Source organism: Echiichthys vipera (assembly GCF_963691815.1).
Source record: "Echiichthys vipera genome assembly, chromosome: 5".
Taxonomy (NCBI): domain Eukaryota; kingdom Metazoa; phylum Chordata; class Actinopteri; order Perciformes; family Trachinidae; genus Echiichthys; species Echiichthys vipera.
In genome coordinates this window covers 6,674,847-6,696,187 of record NC_139830.1, presented here as the reverse complement: position 1 = coordinate 6,696,187, position 21,341 = coordinate 6,674,847, and the positions used below count along the sequence as shown (strand labels likewise).

General features: G+C 44.5%; 1 protein-coding gene across 1 annotated transcript in view; it reads right to left on the bottom strand.

The window, feature by feature from the left end:
- Window positions 1–19,505, bottom strand: part of numbl (NUMB like endocytic adaptor protein) — a 64,589-nt gene extending 45,084 nt beyond the window's left edge. The window contains exon 1 of the mRNA XM_083914275.1: window positions 19,371–19,505. The gene's annotated coding sequence lies outside the window, so the exon portion shown is untranslated. The remainder of the gene's footprint in view (window positions 1–19,370) is intronic.
- Window positions 19,506–21,341: the final 1,836 nt, after the last annotated feature.

Genomic DNA, 21,341 nt, shown 5'->3' with positions numbered 1-21,341 from the left:
AACCGGGGATGGTGGGGTGCAGCCTGGGTGGCCTGAGTTCACATTTGAACTTGTAGAGGTCTAGTTCTTTTAATGGGGGGGCAAATAAAAGCAAAAAAGGAGCCAGAAATCAATATGTAGGCCAAAACATAAAGATAAAAAAAGATCACATCAAAGCATCAGTGTTCCCTCTGGGCTGTGTGCATTTGGTGAGGTGAATAATTCATTATAAATTCCCCATATTATTAGTGACTTCTTCTTTGTCTCCAGATTCAAAGATAACACTTTGCATGCTTCAGCCCATCAACCGCAAATCATGAACACTATGCTGGCATTTAGTCAAAGCATACCATACTGTATGTTTACAGTGAGACTGACTTCTTATATTCCAGGAAGTCAGTGCATTCCACATTTACAACAGCATGATAATCGACATCAATGACATTAAACATGCCTGAGATCAGTGATCCATCACAACTAAGTCCACTATAGCTTTTGTGTTGTTTAGTAGCTGAGCAGTAAACTCATTACAAGTATACTTCGGTTCGTGCTTTCGAAGAATTTACGACGTGCAGGATTTGAGACTCAGTGGTTGAACAGCACATTTTTTTAGACATGCTATTGGCCTATAGCTCTAGGGATGTCTGGTGTGTCACTCGGACCAAGCACCACAGCTATGGGATGGACTTCCATGTTCACCACAGGGTTAACCGTACTGACTTTTGTCATCCCCTGTCTCTACCTGTAATTAAGGTTATTGTAATAACGTTTATGACCCTCTGACTTTTGGTCTATCATCATCATCATCAGGTCAAAATTACAATGTATATAAGACTTAACATTTAGAGCCAAACACCTGGGGTAAAAGATGACATATTAGCCTCCTAGCCGGACTGTGTTAGGTGCTGTTGTTAGCATGATAGCATTGGCTGAAAGCCCCGCAGCCTCACATAGCTGCTATCATGACTGCAGCCTTGTAGTCTTTTTATTGTAAGAAACCAAATTCACATGCTACTAGACTACTTTTGGTTTGTGCCTTCTGCTTCTGCTTATATGGAAGAACCCCCAACACGGTGATGCATGGGTTTAATTTGCAATAATGACCGGCTGCTCTACATTATCCCGTGTATTACACAGCTTCTTACTAAAGAAACCAAAAATTTGTCCCAAAATATTGATTTAAAAAATGACCCTCGAGAAAATGTGATCCAAACATTGCCCATAGCTGCTAGCAGTCTGCGAATTCAGAAATAGCACATCGTAGAATGCCATAATTGACCAATCAAAATTGAGTATTCCACAAAGCTGTGTAATAATTTCTGATAACATGAATTTTCATTGGAATTCAGCACGTTTAACTTAAAAAATGCTAAATGCTAATGCTAAAATGCATTTGTGTTCAGTTTTTTTGTTACAAGCTTACCATCATAGTATGAAAACATTTTTAATTTGTCAAACTGTTGCATCTGATATACTATCTTTTAACAAATTTAGATATCTTGCTTCCATTGTTGTTTTCTCTTGCCTCACATTGTTTTACAAGTAGTGTCTTGTTTTGTAAGCCCACATGCCTGAGCAGGTGAACAGCAATAAGAGCATTCATTAATTCACCACGACTTGTACAGTACAGTTTTCCATTACGCCCCTGACAACTGGCAACACAACGATGTTTAGGTGATGAAAATTACCAACCTCAAGCATGTTTCAAGTCTTTGCAAGTTGATTTTCATACCGTAACATAATAAAGTGAAACCAATGGCTTTCCAGGAAAATGGTCAGTCAGCAGTGACAGACACGGATACGCAATTTGTAGTTAATAAGCGCAAAACGTGCAAAACCATCAGCTCTTTACGTGCCGTTTTATGTCTGATGCGGGGACATTGCATACAGTGTAACTAATGCCTATGACCAGGCTGTAAGCAGAAGTCCACCCTGAAGGGCTCAGACCCAGCTGGTGGATTTACTCCCGCCTCAGGCTTCTGCTCGCCGATCCAACAGGGACATTGCAGATACACCACCAATCCTGAGACACCTTTGATGTGACTTATGGGAGTGTATTAGATGTGTATGTGCACAATCAGGAGAATGCACACTTGTTTGTAAATGCAGGAGGAGTTTTTTGTCTCCCAGGGGTCAGGGTGCATAGTGGCAGGGGATGAACGCTTGGAACAGCTGGGCTGAGTTTGCAGGGGGACAGGACAGAGGGAGAGCTGGGGGGCAGGCACGTAGAGGCAGGCAGGCAGGCAGGCAGACTGCTGACAGGCTCTTTTGAGGCAGCAGCTGGTTGGAGTGGGGGTCTCACCAGCTGTGCCTCCGCTGACCTCTCCCCACACTTCTCCACCTCCTCTTCCTCCCCGAACTCCACTTCCCACCCCCACCCCCCCAACGAACCAGAAACCTCAGCCAAACGTAGGCAGAAATGCACACAGCACACGACCATCTGTCAGTAGGAGGAGAGTTTGTCTCTCTGATTGCTCCGTAACGGTGTTGAGACACACTTGGTAAAACACAGCTCCACGCCCCACACGAAAGCCCAGGAGATATGGAACTATTATTATAACCAGACATCCTCCGACAAGCCTTCTCTGACGTCTTAAATCGGAGACGGGTTCCCTGGATAGATCACTTGGGCTCAAAGCAGGTGACTCATACATTATTATGAGCAAAATCAGCAGTGAAAAACAGATTGTTATTTATATCTTTATGAGACACTACCGCATTACAAATATTTTGATAGTTAGGAAACAAAAAACATCGTAACCTTTTGTCAGTGAAAAAACATTCATGCCAAATTAGAAGGTGTAATCGTGATGTTCTTAGTCAACATATCATCATTCATTAAGGTGATTCACTAAAAAATTGTGATTCTAACGGCGGATCTCATATTTTTCAAATCAATTCTCTTAGAAGAGAGAGGCTGACTCATGGACCTCGCCACCTCCCTGTTTGCCGCCTCCTTCATTATGATCCGCATCCAGACCAACAGCAGATCAGCGATGATCAGCTCGGATTGATGCAAAAACAAAAGATGCAGCCGCCATCACTTCAGAAGTGCTTTCTCAGAGCACCACTAAATCAAGTGCATCCACCGCGGAGTAATTGATTCAAGCTCTGTTCTTGTTTTTTCACTCCGTCATGTGTAGCTGACTGGGTGAATCTGCTGCGAGAACGACGCGGCGAAAGGAGAAAGCAGAGAGAAGAGAGAGAAAATACCAAGGCCAGAACGCTGATTGCTTAAGAGAAATTGAAACACAACAAAAAAAAGTAATACCAGGCTCGCTTTCAGGCAGTGGAGCAGTTATGAAAAACACTGGCAAAGTCAGAAAAGTCACATCAGAGCTGCGGTAAATTTGATTTCACTGTTTTAATTAGAAACAGCCAGAAAACATTGAACCCATTTTCTATTTTGTCTTGCCTTGTGAGGCAATCACATGGATTTTCTTTTATAACACTGCGTTAAGGAATAACTACATCCATATGTTTACATCCTAAACAACACAAGGAAACAATATGCGGGTGTGTAAATGAAATATGTTTGGTGCATGCTATGGCACAACGTAGGGCAGATTGACTCTATTAAAGGGAAGCAGTGTTTTTCTGCTCCTGAGTCAAGCTTCCTCCTTCCCTCAGTCTATTCTACGGCTCTAATGTGATCCAGGCAAAGGGTGGTTTCAAATCCCAAACACTTACATTAAATATTCATAACTATAGGCCACTAAATGCCAAATATTATGCTGAAGTTTTGAGAAATATCCCTGCGCTGAAAATGCAAGTGCGACCGGCTGCTCCGAGTTCAGAGAGCAGAACTAAAAGGGGGGGGGTTTGTTTAACTTATTTGGAAATGAAGCCAAATGATACCTGCAGTCGTTTAGTAACAGAGCCCTGTGACACCTGTGACATGTTGACCTATGTATACAAAGAATTTCCTCTGACTTGAAACCCATGAACACGCCTCCAGGCTGCAGAAAATTATATTTTTGCGCCACTGCTCGGAGTTTAACTTGGGGCGATGTGTTTCAAAAGAAGCATGTGTGTGTGTTTGGATCAGGTCTGAGAAAAACAGCCCCACGTGTGTCACATTCGAAATTTAAAATGTTCTATCGGTGCACAGCAACACGTGACATCACCTTTTTCCAGCTTAGCGCCGCTGCCCACTTCCAACCAGTGATCCAAATACAGGATGTAACCAAAACTGTTCAAACTTGAAAGAAAAATGTGTGCATATGTAGGACACACCATTGTTTATAGTAAGAAGTGGCTGGAGAAAACACATTATAGGGCCTTTAAAGCTCATAGTAAGTGTCATGCCCGGGAGATGTGTTATTATTAAGTAACTTGCACACATTTCTTAATTATAGGTACAAACGTGTGCAGCACTTTGCAACTTTTTGTGTGTGTATTAAGTCTTTCTTGTGTATGATTCCCTTTTAAAGTCAGGAGACTTCCAGGGAAGAGTTTTGTTTATTGGTTTCCTCTCCTCTCTTCTCTCTCTTTACCCTCAAGGGTTAGCAGTGTGAATATTGGATAGGGACAGATTGCATTAGATAACGCAGACCTACATAGAGCCATGCACAGATACACACAAGGGGAGACTTATTTATTGACTTACAAATACACAGTCTTAAGTCCATAACGGAAGAACACTTCATTGCTTAATGACAAAAGAATGGTTCCTGAGATATTAAGGGTAAATATGAGACAAATAGACTTCCACGCGCATGTGTAGCACTAATTAAAATGTTGTTTCTTGTCCCTGTTTCCATAACAATTCATATTTCTGGTTCATATCTTGTATAGTCTACTGATTTACATTGTGTGTGTGTGTGTGTGGGGGGGGGGGGGGGGGGGGCAGCACACACAGCACACTGGGGAGGCTGAACAAAATTTCTTCTAACTTTACTTTGTAAAGCTGAGGCCCCGGGCGTACACTTAGATTAGATCCTTTCACACATTAGGCAAGGTTTAAGAACTGATGTGCACTGTGGGATTTGTGCAGAAAATTGGGCATGAAAGAAATGAATGTAAATCGATGCAGAATGCAGCATAATGGGGATATGACTGAGTATACATAATGCATGCATAGGAGGATTTCTGTATCTCATTCACTAAATAAGACACACACTTGGTACTATCAATAGAAAAAAATGTGCGGGGGCTGTTGTGGTGCAGCATGTATCACATTTAAAACTACATGGAGAAAGACAGCATGCATAAACAGCCGTACACTTCACAGGTAATGGGGGTGCATGCAGCTGCTCTGTGGGCTGGGGATCTGTCCGTCAAAACAAGTCTCCAGGGAAAGGAAAAGAAGAGGATAAAACCACACCCTTTAGATGCTCTAAACACTAGATCTGTTTTGCGTTTCCACCACAGACAGTACTCTAACATGTAGGCAGTGTTGCTAACGGATGTTACCATGTAAGTAGAGTGTTTATTTTAGTTTGTCTATTTCCTCCTGCATTGCTCGGCCGTGCGATGGAAACCTTGGACAGCAATCGGCTGAGAAACTAGTCGAAAAACCATCAGCTCTCGCCGCATTCCCTATTCACCGACGATGCAGACCAACAGACTGCAATGTTTTTAGCTCTACCTTTTAGTATCAGATCAGTGTGCTGGGTAACACAACTCTTGTGGCCAAATCATCCCATGCAAACACTGTTTGACTAAGCGAGAGAGCATGCAAGAGAGCATGCCTTCAGTAAATCTTCCATACAGCCTCTGACGGAGCCATGGGTTGTGGGAGTTGGCTGCCTGGGTGTAAACAAAATCCATGTGAGGAAAGGAGTTGTGTGGAGAGTGTAAGTTAGAGAAAGAGAAAAAAAACAACTTCAAAGCTGATCTACAGCTGAGAAGGGGGGTTAAAAGGGGTTGAGATTTTCCTCTGGCTCTCAGGAATGCGGAGTAAGAGCAATAACCCGTTCCCTGTGTGGAGAACAGAGAGCAAGGATGGATAGCATGTAAACACACACAGGAACAGACAGTCTGGTGTGTCGGTATGTACTCCCTGCACATATCCAGCAGCCATCTGGTGAACTGGCCGAATCAGAACATGGCTGAGTAAGACTTTTGTCCAGACCTGCAGTCATTTCATTTTATTCTTCCCCCACAACTGCTTATCGTCTCCTCCATCCTCCTGTCCTGTTCTTGTAAGCCAGCTACTATACAGTTACCCTTGCACCATCCTCTGAAAACAGGGGGACGACATAAGATGTCAAGGGAGACTTAAAGAGAATGGGAAATGCACGCTCGCCTCTCCTGACATATTGACTTCACAGAGAGTGAAGTGGTGCTACAGGGGTGAGAGATGAAGGGAGAGAAGCTCCTCTAATCAAACCACAGTGTTCCTATTACATCAAATCATTTCCTCGCTGGCTGGGTGTCGCCTTGGCATCTCCACAATATTCCTCTGTGATCCGAGGCAAAAGCAAGCGCAGCCCGTGGGAGGACAGTCTATATACTTTCTATTGATCTCCTTGTTAAGGCTTGTTGAAGCCTGAGGTGCCTTGAGCCTCATCCATTAAAACATTGCGGGAAGAAAAGAAAAAAAGCACTCTGGCACCATTGTGGATTTCATCATGCTCGTAAAGAGTAATTTCAGAGTGTAGTCAAAGCTGCGAATGTGATATCAGAAGGATCATGTTGTGGGTAATGATGTAAAGTAGTTTCAGTTTTGAAATGGAATAGAAAATCAATGTCGCTGGATGTTTTTGGTTTCCTATCCAAAAAGGGCCTGGAAGCGGTTGGGAGTTGAAGTTTGGAGAATCTGACCTTACATAGACAAAACAAGCACACCTGCCGCCAATAAGCCGTTGTTATAGCTTTGTGTCTCTAGTATCTATGTTCTCTCTCATTTTCTATTAAGTTTATTTGTTTAGTAACTTCACATTGTCAAGGAGAAGCAGCCTTCTGACTGAATATTTCGTGGAGGCTACATAAAGAACATTAACCTCAGAGCAACCGCAGTTTAAAACAGTGTAAGAATTAACACCTAATTCTAAAATCTTTATTTTCCTCCTGCATCACCCTGTCAGGGTTCCATTCACAATATTGACCTGCTCGCTCAACATTATCCCTCACGTACAGGCTAGTTTGCATGCTGGTTTACTTATGAAGCTACACCCAGAGACAGTTAGTTTAGCTGAGCACAAAGACTACAAGCAGGAGGAAAGACATCCAAGTAGTTTTCAAACAAACAAAGATATTAACTAGTATGGTATATTTAGTTTACTTAGACAGAGCCGGGCTAGACCTTTTCCTGTTTCCCTGTTTCCCTGTTTCTGGCTTTTGTGCTACGCTAAGCTGAGCAACTTAATATTTGTTTGAATTAGGTTTTGCAGCTTAAATGACACATTTAGGCCTACTCTTCTCAGCACATGACTAGGGAACTTCTGATGGGCTACGAATACTGTTTAACTCTGGGTACGTCTTTGTAAAACAAAAAACATAGATCCATGTAAAAAAAAATGAACGTAACATATCCGTCGGGGTCCTTTCTCTTAACTTGATCCAATTGTCCTCGCCTACGGGAGTCGCCATCTTGTTGGACTTTGACTCTGTCTCATTTCCTCTTACCAAAAAAGGGCATGTACAGTATGTGACGCTGGGGGGGAGGGACATGCGTCCATCTGGCTGACGTACACCTCCGAGGACAAGGGCAAACGGCTAGCTGTCACTCAAGAGGCTGCGGCCCTAATTATTCATAAACTTTAACCTCCAATAAAATAAAAACTAACCTGGTACAAAAAAACATCACCCCCCTCAGTGTTGTCATGGAGATATGACCTTAACATACAGACTAGAATGTTTTTTGTACCAGGCCTTAAATATGTTTAATTATGCTGTGAAAACAGCCTGTTTAACATGGCGGTCAATAAGAAATTGCTCTATTGTGCAAACTACTCCTAGTGGACAATTGGAGAACTGCAGTTTTTGGCACTTCCGTAGTGGATCAACCAGGAAGTCGCTGTGGTGGGGGCTTGAAAAAAACAACCCCTATGTTTTAATATATCCTCCAGTGAACGAAAAACTTCCCTTGCCTCTCATATTTTTGTGTTTTTCCTCATCACACTTCACGGAACAATGGTGTGTTTTGTGGAAGTTAACATTCAAGACACTTTAAGACGATTTAATTACATTCACAATTAAATACATCCTAGGACTTGAGAGCCATAATTCATGTAGCATTGTAAAACATCTGACAGTTCATACCGTCATTGCCCTCAGTTTATGGCATGAGGTAATAAATTGGGCAGCAATGATTTCACAGGCTGGAATATGTCCAAATATGTGGCTATAGGGGGATTTCTGAATGGCAGTGCTTCTTCTTCTCAAGATTCAAAGTCATTGCACATTCTGGTTATGCTTGTAAAACATTTCACCGAGGTCTGCGGTCTGCCTGTCTCCATCTGCACCGTGCTTTCCCATCCATTCTTCCTGATAGTCAAGACTGCCTAACATAATACCTGACTGACTGGCAGGCTATACAGACCGGGAAGGCCTTGGCTTGAGTGGCTGGCTGATTTACAGGCGTTCTGGGTGGCTGGCTCGACACAGACAAACCCTGAATCCCTATTGGGCTTGCTGGGCTTACTGGGTGGACCGGGCTCCTCATCCTCCTACAGTGCTGACAGACAAAGGCAGGTCTGTTCCTCTGGGAGCCAGCAGGCAGCGACTGCCACTTCCCCTGACCGGGAGAGGCAGACAGAGAGAAGGGGGGGAGAAAGTGAGATAGATGGAGAAATTGATGTTTTTGAGAGGAAAGGGAGAGGACAAAAAAAGAAAAGACAGAGCAGGCTTTTTACCAGCGTAAGGAGTGGGAGGAAAGTGGGAAAAGACAGGGAGGATTATAAAACACATAGAGCAGGAAAAGAGCGTAGCGTGGGGAACAGGTCTACGGGTCGAACACCGCCTATTTAGCTGTGTATAGTCCAATATGGCTCTTGTGTAATGACCTACAATCAATCAAAACGTTGCTTTCTATTGCCCTTTTCACATGGTATTTTCCTCACAGCCTCTGAGCAGGCACGACAGGAACAATCCACTCTAAATGCTAACGCTATCAACAATCTCCATGGTTGTTTCTTTTTTTCACAGTGGCTTTGGCATTTTACTGCAGCTGGGCCTGCGAAACAAGACACCTCTCCCTCCTCCATTTTCTCTCCTTTCATCTCTCCCTCTGCTCTGTCCATCTCTCCAGCACCCACAATGGATCCTCACCTCTTTCCTCTTGGCCTCCAGTCTCATCCATCTGCCCCAGCAAATAGCTGCTGTCGTGTGAAAACAACCCGTTTGGATGAGTCGGATTCCCCTGGACAAATTTGTCCCTTGTGAAAATGCTGTGACTTGGGTTTGTTTTCGACATTTTATACAATTTTTTTTCAAAGACGATATGTGCTAGCTAACTCCACATTTAATTGCAGGCAAGTAAACACTTTTGTCAAGGATTGTGAGACCCATTTTGTGTAAACACACCCAATATCGGTTTGAAATTCACAGTAAGTCAAGGGAAAATTAGCTAACACTTGCCAGTTAGAAGTAACTTTCAGACACAAAATAAAATGTATACTGCATGTTTTCAAACTAATATCACTGTGACCCATATATGATGAAACTACACATGCCTTAGAAGAAAGGGATCCACAGTTAGCCTTACTTAGCACATAGAATTGGGGAAACAGCTAGACTGGCTACACAAACAGCCCCGAAATACACACACATGCACAGACAGGACCTATATACATGCAATTATATAGACTGGCACCCCGAGCAGTTGGGAGTTTGGTGCCTTGCTCAACGGCACCTCGGCAGTGCCCAGGAGATGTACTGGCACCTCTCCAGCCACCAGTCCAAGCTCCATTCATGGTCCACACAGGGACTCGAAACCAGCGACCCTCCGGTTCCCAGCCAAGTCACCTATGGACTGAGCTACTGCCGCCCACAAGATAAAACATACAAGATATAATGTGTTAATAAGCATCTAAATGCCACTACATTTTCATTTTAGTACAGCGTTTTCAAACAAAAAGGATCTCCGTCCTCTCAAACAGTTTAGCGTGTTTCAGAACTGATCTCCGTCCATCCTTCCACACCTGAAAATGCACATCAAAGGCCATTCACGTACATTGGGCACCCATGTGCTGACAATGCTGCTGGACATGGGAATTGTTGACAATCGCTCAAATGATAGCTTACTTCTTGCGCAGGTAAGCCCTGGCCGTAGTAGCACTAGAAACAGCTGTCATTCGTTATCCATGTTGAATTAACAGGAGAGAATCAGGAGAAAGCGCGTCGGGACTAACAGCACAGCACCCAATCAGGAAACAAACATGGGTGTCTGTGCAATCTTTTGCAACGTTCCAGACTAAAACGCAACACTGGCGTTTTCAAACTAAAAGGATGTCAGCAGCGTTTCCAAATGTCTCCGTTTTAGGGGCTCAGAAATGATGGAGTGTGGGCAACAGGCGTAAACGTATTAAGCATTTGAAACATATTAGGCTGGATATAGCCTCAGCGGACACACATGTGAGTGGTACCAATCTTCTCATTTAAGTCTTGTCCTTAAAGTGAGTAGAAATTGTTCCTAAACTGTCAAATCACTGCTCCAACTGAAAGAGAGGAACTCAGAATGAGAACATTTCACCCCACAGCCGAAGTTTCTGAGAGCTGACATTGGATTTGGTGATGTGTTTTCAATCAGCAGCCGCAGCAGAACGCCTCTTCCCCTCCTTCGATCATCTACCTTTTCATCTATTGTGCCCCTGCTCACGGTTCAGACTGCTTTCTCGTATAGTCCTCCTTCTTTACCTCAAACTCAATGAATCGGCCTTGTCAAAGTGTCGATTTTAATGAAAAACATTGTTCACTTACTGGGTTGTCGCATATTCCTTTGCATATTTATTATGTGGTTTTTAATGAATGTGAGCCTCTAATGTCAAACAGGGACTTAAAGTAAAGTCTTTCTGGTACTTAACAGTGACTTTAAACTACTAAATGGCTTTTTTATCTCCTGTGGCATCACCATAATGCTCCTATAGGGAATTACAGCCCGCCTGTGGTACTCACTGCAATGTTTTTGATTCTTCTTCTGCTTCTTTTAAGTCGTACATGGCAAGTCAGTTAAAACATTACTGTAGAATTTCTGTTCTAGCCTATTCACAGTTTTTCTTATACATTTCCGTCCTTCTTCCTGCTATTTTTAGCCTTCTCACTCTACTCTGAGGATTACTACGCCTGTTTGTTTTTTTTCAGAAGGGATCATTTCCATCTCAGTCTTCATGATCACGATGCCAACAGATGGGAGAATGGGCCACATCTGGTGCACAGCTGGCCACCATAGAGAGATAGGCAGAGAGGTATGGGACAGACTGGAGAGTGGGAGAAAAGAGAGAGAGGAGGGGTAAAGGGCGATAGTGTGATAAGAAAATCTATATGTGGTATATTCAAGGTTGGTGAGAGCTGCAGAACTAAAGTGAGGGGAGGGAGGAGAAGTAAAAGGGGGAGGAGAAAAAACGTAGAATGAAACACGAGGAGTGAAAGAACAGATGAAATGAAAGTTGGTGACACCTGCTACCAACTCTGACAAAAAAAGTAAACACAAATATACTGATGGAAAGATAAGAGAAGTAGTGATGGACTGATGCAGGCAGAGAGAGAGAGAGAGAAAGAGAGGGAGAGAGGCAGAGAGAGAGAGAGAGAGAGAGAGAGAGAGAGAGAGAGAGAGGAAAGGAGTACAGTCATGTGGAGTCAGATGCTCCTAATCAGCTGCATTGCTGTCAGAGCGCCTCGCCATAGCAACCATGAGTCATAGCACCGGTAAACAGACAGAATGTTTTATTAAGCGAAAGCCTCGCTGGCACATGCACTGTGGCATCACTCTACGTTGAACACGCATACTGCAGCAGGAGTAGAAGAGCCCCCCCCCCCCCCTCGAACTGGTCACGTAACATGTGCCACTTACAGAAGCAAGTCGTTTTTTTAACTGCTGGGTAAATTACTCAGATTACAGTAAACTTTACACGGTTTACCTGTCGGAGTCTGTGAAGAGGAGTCCTTGTTTTCCCCTGGCACCAGTGATGGATTATAGCAGGGGGAGTCAATTCTCCGAGAGCATCACCGAAGCCAAAGAAAAGAAGCTGCTAGTATACTACATACATTTCTTGCGCAGACAAAGGGCAAGCACTGACCGATGTCCAGCAATATTGTTTTATTTGGTCAGTGTGATCCACGATATGATCGTGTTTTTTTTGGAGTTGTTCCTTTCCAAATGGATTTTCTCAGTTTCTTTGCTTTATGTTTTACTCTCCATCAACACAGAGTCCATGATCGCATTAGCGCCACGAGACAATAACCCCTGATCGATGGCCGTGAAGAAAGGAAAGAGCACAACTTACTACGTTTATGAAACTGTGACAACAAACTACTGCAATAACACACCGAGAGCACTACGCTCCCTTGATCTTTTTTATGGCCCAATAACACTTAGGGCGCACTCACACTGTTAGGGCGCACTCACACTGTCCTTCCGCACCGCGCCCCAGGCTTTAGGGTACTTGCCCCCCCCCTCCCCCTCTCCCCCCGCGCCCCAGCCCCGTTTGTACTCACACTGCCTGGGCCTCGCGCAAATGCTTCTTGCTGTCCATACGTCATCACGCCGTAACACGTCACACGCATTGATCGCGTGTGTGTGGCTTTGTTTACAAATCTTGGAGTTTTTGTGCGTCTTGTCGACTGTTTTTGAATATTTTCATCCGACCAAATCTGCAGTAAACACTCCACCTCCGCATCACACCAACGTGAACCTTTCACCGCCATTGTTGTTGTTGTCAAATGTCCGCGCATGGTCCCTCCTTCTTTTTTCTATGTCCGAACAGGCGCACATACCGCTACCGCCGTAGGGCTCGTGCTCGTGCTCGTGCTCGTGCTCGTACACGTGCAAACAGGCTCTACAAAAGCCAACCTCTTTCAAGTCCGCCGTTATGCGCGGAACGGGTGCACTCACACTGCTTAAAGGTACTAGGCTTTAGCTGAAAAAACGGTTTTGGCCCGGTACAGCAGGACAGTGTGAGTGCGCCCTCAGTAACTTTGTCCTTTTCAGCTTCACTGCTGAACAAAGTAGATCTTACCACATAAATAACAATAAGGAAAGTTAATTTGGTATTCAATTTTAAATGAAGTAAGCTTAGGGTGTCGATTTATTGGGCATTAAACAGTAGCTTGATGTAAACTACTTGGATGCCATACATTTAAAGGATTCAAAGTCTGTTTACAGGTCCAGGGGAGTGCTACTGCATATGAAGAAAACCTAAACCTTTTGGGGCTCAAATGGGAGCTGCACAAAGTCTGATTAATTGCCTCAAGTGATGCTGCAGTAAGCTAATATCAGCTGCTTTATCAGTCTGGGTGATTACTTAGTCTAGCTGCTTAAGGAACATTTACATTTCACAACCACGACCACCTCCTCCCCCTGTAATTCCCTCACCCGGAGTAGACTTTTCAAGCAGTTTTGATCGACAGTTATGTTCCTTAGACCTTGATTTTTGTCATGCCCTGTCATGTTTTGCCACGTGCGCATCAGTCACTGCTTTACTTGTGCTGCATGCACGCAGACACATACGGCAGACACGTGCACCGAAATATAAAAGGGCATACATGTACCCGTTTTCTCCGGTGACTCATTCTTTTTTCAGCTGGAGGTTACTTGTGGCTACTTTCCCACATAAACTTGCCCGTTCTGTGCCTCTCTCTCAGTTTCTCACACACACACACACACACACACACACACACACACACACACACACACACACACACACACACACACACACACACACACACACACACACACACACACACACACACACACACACACACACACACACACACACACACACACACACACACACACACACACACACACACACACACACACACTTGATTGATTCCTATAAGAAGAAGCAGAGAACTGCTATGAACTGTCCTTCCTTTTCTTAGCCTGTCTCTGGGTCTCTGACTGCTTCAGACAGGCCTGTGGAGCTGGAGAACACACACGACACAGATGCACACCATCAACCATATAAAAAAATGTTTTAAGTGTTGTCACCCCATCCTCCCTCACTAACGTCTCTCCCTCTCTCTCCCTCTCTCTCTCTTTCTCCCTCCACTCTTCACATAACGCAGTGAATAGGGCCCTCTGTGCTCTGGAAGATTTAACTTGGGTCCTGTCTGTCGCTAACAATCTCTCTCTCCCCCAACGACTTTGAAAGAGAGCAGCAGAGAAGCCGGCCTCATGTTAAATAGAGTTTTTTTTCTCTACGCCGTGATACCAAATCTTAGCTGCGCGCACACTGCACGACTTTTGAATTACAACAGGAGAGTGCGTTGGAAAGTCATTGTATGTGGTCTGTAGGTACTGTAAATAACACAAGATTAGAAACTAACAATACCAGCATTCCTCTGTTGATGCGTCACGGTGCGGACAGGCCATCTGGGCTCATTTACCTCCATGTATAGATCAAATGGAGAATCCTGATTATACAAGCATGCTTTGTTTTAATCCAGGGGAAGTTGAAAGCCTCTACGCGGTCTTTTAAATATCCTGCCATACCTTCATATGTTAGATTACATTCATGGCTAAATGCAATCTAACTTATCCGAGATCAGAGAAGATAGAAGATTATAGCTTCTATCAAACAGGAGACGGGGGCTCAAGGACACTTTCTTTATAGTTGCCAAGGAAGCCGCATGCCGTACTCATTCATCTCTTTACCTTGGTCTTAGGAAACATTTGTGTACAGTCGAATGAATGGCAGCCGATAGATGTATACATCTATTTTTCATATTCTGACGCAAGGCCGACTGTGGGCGCCTCAGCGAAACAAATCAATCATCCCCATGTTCTTTAGTCATGTGATTGACTGTTTGGCAAGTGCAGATACAACATTAGTGCACATGTGTTGTAGCCCAATGATATTATGTAATATAATGGCATGACTAGTCCTCTGTTTTAGCCTCCTTGGCTTACAGACAAGAGAGTAGTATGGAGTAGTATGGCTCTTCTCATGGGCGACTGTCGCTCAGTGGAAGATTGGGTCGTCCTCCTCCGGTTCAATCCCCACCACCCCCTGTCCACATGTCGAAGTGTCCTTGGGCAAGACACTGAACCCCAAATTGCTCCCTGGTGTGTAAATGTGGTGTGAATGATTAGATTAGATGGTATGTAGATGTCCACTGCCATCAGTGTGAATGTGACAAACACTGTGAAAGCGCCTTGAGTAGTCAGAAGACTAGAAAGGCGCTATAGAAGTACAAGTCCATTTACCATCTCATCAGCAAGAAAGCTAATAAGCACCTTCCCCAAAATGTCAAACTATATCTTTAACCTCAAATCTACCATAGTCTTTGTTGTTCCTTTACAAACTATTACCGACGGAGTAATGGAGAGAGAAAAAAAAAGATGAATTATTTGGTCATTTTGCCATTCTGCCAGGAATCTCTCACTGAGACTGTGTGAAGCCTCCTCTGTAAGCAGCCACGCTTTTTGTCTGAATCTTGCAAAGGCAGCAGAGAAGTGTGTTCACACTGCAGTAGGAGGTATTGGGTAAAACATCCACAGCAGGTGCTGGGTGTAATTTGGGACAAACCATGTGAAAACAATCGACAAGCCGCGAGCAAAGCAGCCGCTAAAAGCTCGGAAAAAGGGTATAGATCAAATCGGACCCTGAGGGAGGGAGGAGGCGTTTCAGAGGCTTGTTTTTTTTTAGCACTGTCGGTTTTCGGCACACGCGTTCCTCATCGAGCTGTTACATCTGTCAACAGCTAAACAGGCTGAAATAGGTCATCGCCAAAAAAATAAATCAAGAGACCAGGGAGAGAAACGAGTGCAACCCTCGCAACCCAAAGTGACAGTTATTAGTTACCGCTCCGCTCGGAGTTGTGGCTGCCGAGAAAGACCCGTTTCCACTTTCCTCGTTATCTGCAGAGAAAAACGTCACTGAAGCAAAGAAATAAACTGCTGATTCCCAGAGAAAACAGGCACGCACACACACTTACACACACACACAAGCATCCCTCTACCCGCACGCATGGTCAAACACATAAAGAAAGACACAAACTGCTGCCTTCACACATGAGCGTTCACCGGACAGGCATTCAAATCCATTGTTCCGATCATTTATCAATCCAGATCAACATAATGCACGGCAATAAGAGCACGCAGCAGACGCACACAAACATCGACGCTACAATAGGCCCACGCTCTTGCACCGTGAGCATGCCATTAGCGTGTGCAGTAATGGAACTATATGGGGGGGGGAGTGGTTGCATTTAACTAGCCTGCAGAAATCAGATAACTCCACTCAGAACATACTGAAGGCACTTAGGCATCAGACAGCAGAGTTGGAAGTGTGCGTGAGCGAGAGAGAGAGAGAGAGAGAGACAAAGTGAGAGGGAGGAGGACGTAGATTGTAGAAGACAAGTACATGTTCTGTGTCGGAGTGTCTTGACATGATGACATCCAATGAGGGGAGGAGTTTCTACCACAAATGAAAAGACAGCAGGAACAAACCCTCGTGGATAATTCCCACTTTTTCGATCTCCCTTCTGCCCAGTCCATCTCACTCTCACCTTATCTCTGTTCTTGTCCGGCCTCAATCTTTCTCTCTGCCTCTCCTAATTTCTTTCTCTCCTCCTCTTCCTCTTTCCACCACTCTCTCCCCATCTTTCCTCCCTTCGCCGTCAGTTTTAACTACTTTAAATCTCATCCTGTTTCTTTAATTAATCCGGACACCTGAAATAGAATTCTGTAGTCCATTTAAGTGTTTTAAGGGCATTCATTGACACAAACTCACATATCACAACCGCGCAGTGGACTACCAATGGGGCGCTGTGAATCCTCCAAACACTCATTATCCAATGTGCAACATAGCAGCCATCGCAGAAAATATACCTCAGTGCAGTTGTAGGTATTTTATAGTTTAAATCGTAACATTTTGTGCGTGTTCTTTTTCTCTGTAAAGGCTCAATAACTCAAGGGTTCAAGAGGCAGATGATAACAAAGCAGAAATCCAGTCATAAACCAATAAAGGACTCCCTCTAAACTGGACAAGGCCCTGACCTGCAGGCTAATAAAGTGTCCAGCGGTTGGTGTGACTGCGAACAGTAGCAGGTCCAGGGCTGGAAGTGGAGCCGCTTGTTTAGCAGTCCCACCCTGACCAGCACAAAGGGGGGCAACGCCCTCCTCCACCATCAGTCTGTCCAGACAGCACCGTGATTGGCCAGCAGGATGACCTTTGAACCCAGCTGCATTGTGGTCTCAGCTGCGCCAACCCCTCCCCCTGTGTGTGTGTGTGTGTGTGTGTGTGTGTGTGTGTGTGTGTGTGTGTGTGTGTGTGTGTGTGTGTGTGTGTGTATGTGTGCGTGTGTGTGCGTGTGCGTGGACAACAAAAGACAGCCAAGTCCTAATGCAGCAATCAGAGCAGTGGAAGAGGGGAAATGGTCTGAGGGGAAATGGAGAGTGTGTGTATGTGTATGCATTAGTGTGTGTGTACTGTTGTTTGGATGGGGGTGGTGTAATTATGTTCTAGCTGTGATGATTGAGTTGCAACAGCGATTAGCTACATCAGATCCCATGGATATCCAGCAGCCCCTTGGTTTGGACCCTGGTTTGAGCCTTCCTACAGAACCAGTTCTGGGCCAAACTTAGCCTTCCTGTAGCTCCATTTCTGGGTCAAACTTACCCTTCCTATAGCTCCATTTCTGGACCAAACTGAGACTTCCTCTACCAACCGTTCTGGATCAAACTTGGCCTTCCTGTAGCTCCATTTCTGGGTCAAACTTACCCTTCCTATAGCTCCATTTCTGGACCAAACTGAGACTTCCTCTACCAACCGTTCTGGACTAAACTTGGCCTTCCTGTAGCTCCATTTCTGGGTCAAACTTACCCTTCCTATAGCTCCATTTCTGGACCAAACTGAGACTTCCTCTACCAACCGTTCTGGAACAAGCTTAAGCCTTCCTGTAGCTCCACTTCTGGACCAATCTTAATCTACCCCAATGGAATAACGGCACAACATTCCCCATTGCACAGTCTGTGTGAAAGGGGCTAACATAAAGCTATAGGCTGATCTATCTACCAACCCTAGCAATCCCCCGGCCTAATCTCAGGCCAAATGTAGTGCTTAACTAAACTCAATCCCGGGCCAAACCCTTCAGCCTGACCCAAGAGCTGTCTATGCAGGTGGTATAGGGTTTGTGGGGCTGAGCCCTGAACCTACTCTCTTCATACACCCCATGTGACCCTCTCTCTCCTCTCTCTCTCTCTGAGGCAGTGGGTCAGGGTATAGACCACCCCCTAACAGCATGACAGGCTGTCTGAGGAATGCCATGTCACGGAACAGATGGAGCTCCACAGACAATAGAGCCTCATGCATTTACTGGGCCTGTAAATGAAGGCATGTGCCAAGTGTGTAAGCAAGTGTGTGCATTACACTAGCTGCAGTCCCAAAGACTCTGTTTTTTTTTTTTGCTCTGAAGTTCAATGAATCTCCCATTCCTGTCAGGGGACAAAAAGTGTGGGAGAGATCACAGTATTTAAGCTGCAGTTGCTCAGGAATAAGCCCCGAAGAAGTTTGAAAATGATGCAACCAAGCCCCAAAAGACAAAAAATGAACCACACAGCATGACGCAAGGGACAGAGACACAGAGGATCCTGCAGACAGGGAGAATTATGTGTTTTATATTCAAACTCAGGGCGCGTGTTTCGGTGGCCATGCTGTCCTGGAAAAAAAAAAAATACCTAGAAACACCGCAAACCTATGAAGCAATAATTACCCAAGAATCAACGGGACTCTTTACGGCTCAATCGATGCGGTCTCACCCCCACGCCAATAATGACGTAATAACATTTATTCTAGGGAGAATAATCGGTGCCCTAGGATCATAATAAAGAGAGATATACATATATATAAGCTATTAGGCCTAAAAAGTTACAGCACCCATGATCCAATATGGCATCATTTGAATATCCCTATAAGGTAATATTCATATTAAGACTGTAGTCAGAGTCCTACACCAGAATTCCCTATTTGTTTCCATTGCGTTATGGGTTGGGAAACCGCGATCAAAGGCTGGAGCTGCCACATTTCATTCATTTCACGCATATGGGCCCACTGGCGAGATCATGAGCCAAACGCGCCGCAGTTGTACCCAAACATCAGAATCAACCCCGTAACTTAGGAATAGAGCCATTAAAATGTCATTTCCGAGTGGATCGCTCACTTCATGACCGCGGATCCATTCATTCCCAAGACGCGTACGGGCTGTCCGAATCACCCTGGAAGTGTCACACTCATGCACAGAGAGGGATGTTGCCAGCTCGGACGGGAATCCGGTGAACTCACCCAAGAGAACGACGGATGATCGGCTCCCCGCTCCTCCTCCGGTTAAATCCAGGACCCCGGGCACGGATGTACAAGTTACGGGCTAAACGAGAGGAATCTAATTGGGTAAATTCACAAAACCTTCTTCATCCGCACTGTGGAGAGCGATGCGTGGAGGCGATGTGGAGCCGCAAGTCAACCTGGTCGGTGCGCGCACACACACACACAAACATACACACACATATATATACACACACGCACACACACACACACAATAAAAACCTTTCAATCCAGGGGAGGTAGCGGTGAAACTGGTGTAGGTATCTGACTGTAGTACTCTCGGATGCTTTTGGTTGTTGACTGTGTACTTACTGGGGCTGCTTCCCCCGGCTCCACCCGCTAGCCCAGCCTTCCCAGTGCGCCCATTGGCACAGACGACCGGACATGCAAATGCACTCTTTCCCATTGATGTTTTCCAGGGAAAGAAAAAAGGCAGGGATCGGTTTCAGTCGCTCCGCTGCGCCACCGTGCGGCTCCACAGCTGCTCCGAGGATGAGTTAGTCCGGTCATCCCTGATGGGAAATTCTCATTTTGCGTTTGGAGATGCGGCCAGCAGTGGATGAAGTCTAGTTTGTATGCTTTACTTAGGTTAAAGTAGTAATACTATGGGATATAAGTACTGCATTACAAGTAAAAAGACACGAATTCCAACTGTTGGTGGAGTAAAAGAGGGGGAGACCGGGGATGGTTGTAACATTTCGTCTGTATCTTGGAAAACAAACTAGTTGCATGTGTCTGCTGTTAAATGGTGTAGCTGTTATGTCTGTAACACAAACAGAACATGCAGTTTAGTCTCAAACACAAGCCCATAGTCCGGGTTGGTTGAATAGAATAGTCTGGGTTGAATTATAACATTGTGAAATAAGGATTATAACAAAAACACAATGTATTTAAACCTATTTGTTCGTAATTTAATTATTTTTGAATGTAATTCAATTTCAATTTAATTCAATTTCTCAATTCAATTTTATTTACAGTGCCAATTCATAACAAGATTGATCTCGAGACACTTAACATGTGGAATGGGACTTATTTATGGTTTACATAGACCCAACAATTCCCCCATGAGCACACAGTGGCAACGAAAACCTTCCCTATAACAGGCAGGAACATCCAAGAGACCCAGCTCCAGGGAGGACGGCCATCTGTCCATCTGAGAGAGAAAGGGAGAAGTGAAGAACAGAAGAAGAAGAAGAAAAGCTTTTATGGCTACACATTTTGTAATTTATAACACTAATGATACATGAGTAATAGTAGCAGCAGGAAGCATCGTTCAGGACCACGGCAGCAGGCACCACCACGATCAAACCTGCAAAGCACAAACAACTCTGGGGAAGAAGTTGAATTAGTACCATGCACTGATGAGACATGAATGATACAGACAGAGAGGAGAGACGCTCATCAGGAACAGGATTATCCCCCAGCAGACTGGCCTATAGAGTATAATTAAGTAAGCGTAATAAAATCAGCTAAATACAGTGTGTGTGTGTGTGTGTGTGCGTGTGTGTGCGTGTGTGTGTGCATTAATGTGTCTTTGTGCTCGTTTGTCATGCACTTTGTCTGGCTTTCCCTGCTCTAATATCTGAATGATGCTCTGTCACTCTTTCTCTCCAATGACCCGGCATTCTGAAATTCAAACAAGCATATAAATACAAATAAGCCTGTGATTGTTCTCATTTGTCCAGGTCATCGTTATCCCCAAAGCAATTTCAGTCAGAAGCAACTGGACTTGGTTATTTGTCTAGGAAATTCTCAGGCAAATCACCAAGTCCAGGGGATGAATACAAATACCCTTTTTGCGCGGGGTAGGTTGTAACCTTCGTTGTAATACTAACCCAGACTCTTGTAGCTATGAACTGCAGCTAAAAGCTAAAACATTGCCACTAACATCTTTCATGGAACATATAGATATAGACACATAATCAACCTGAT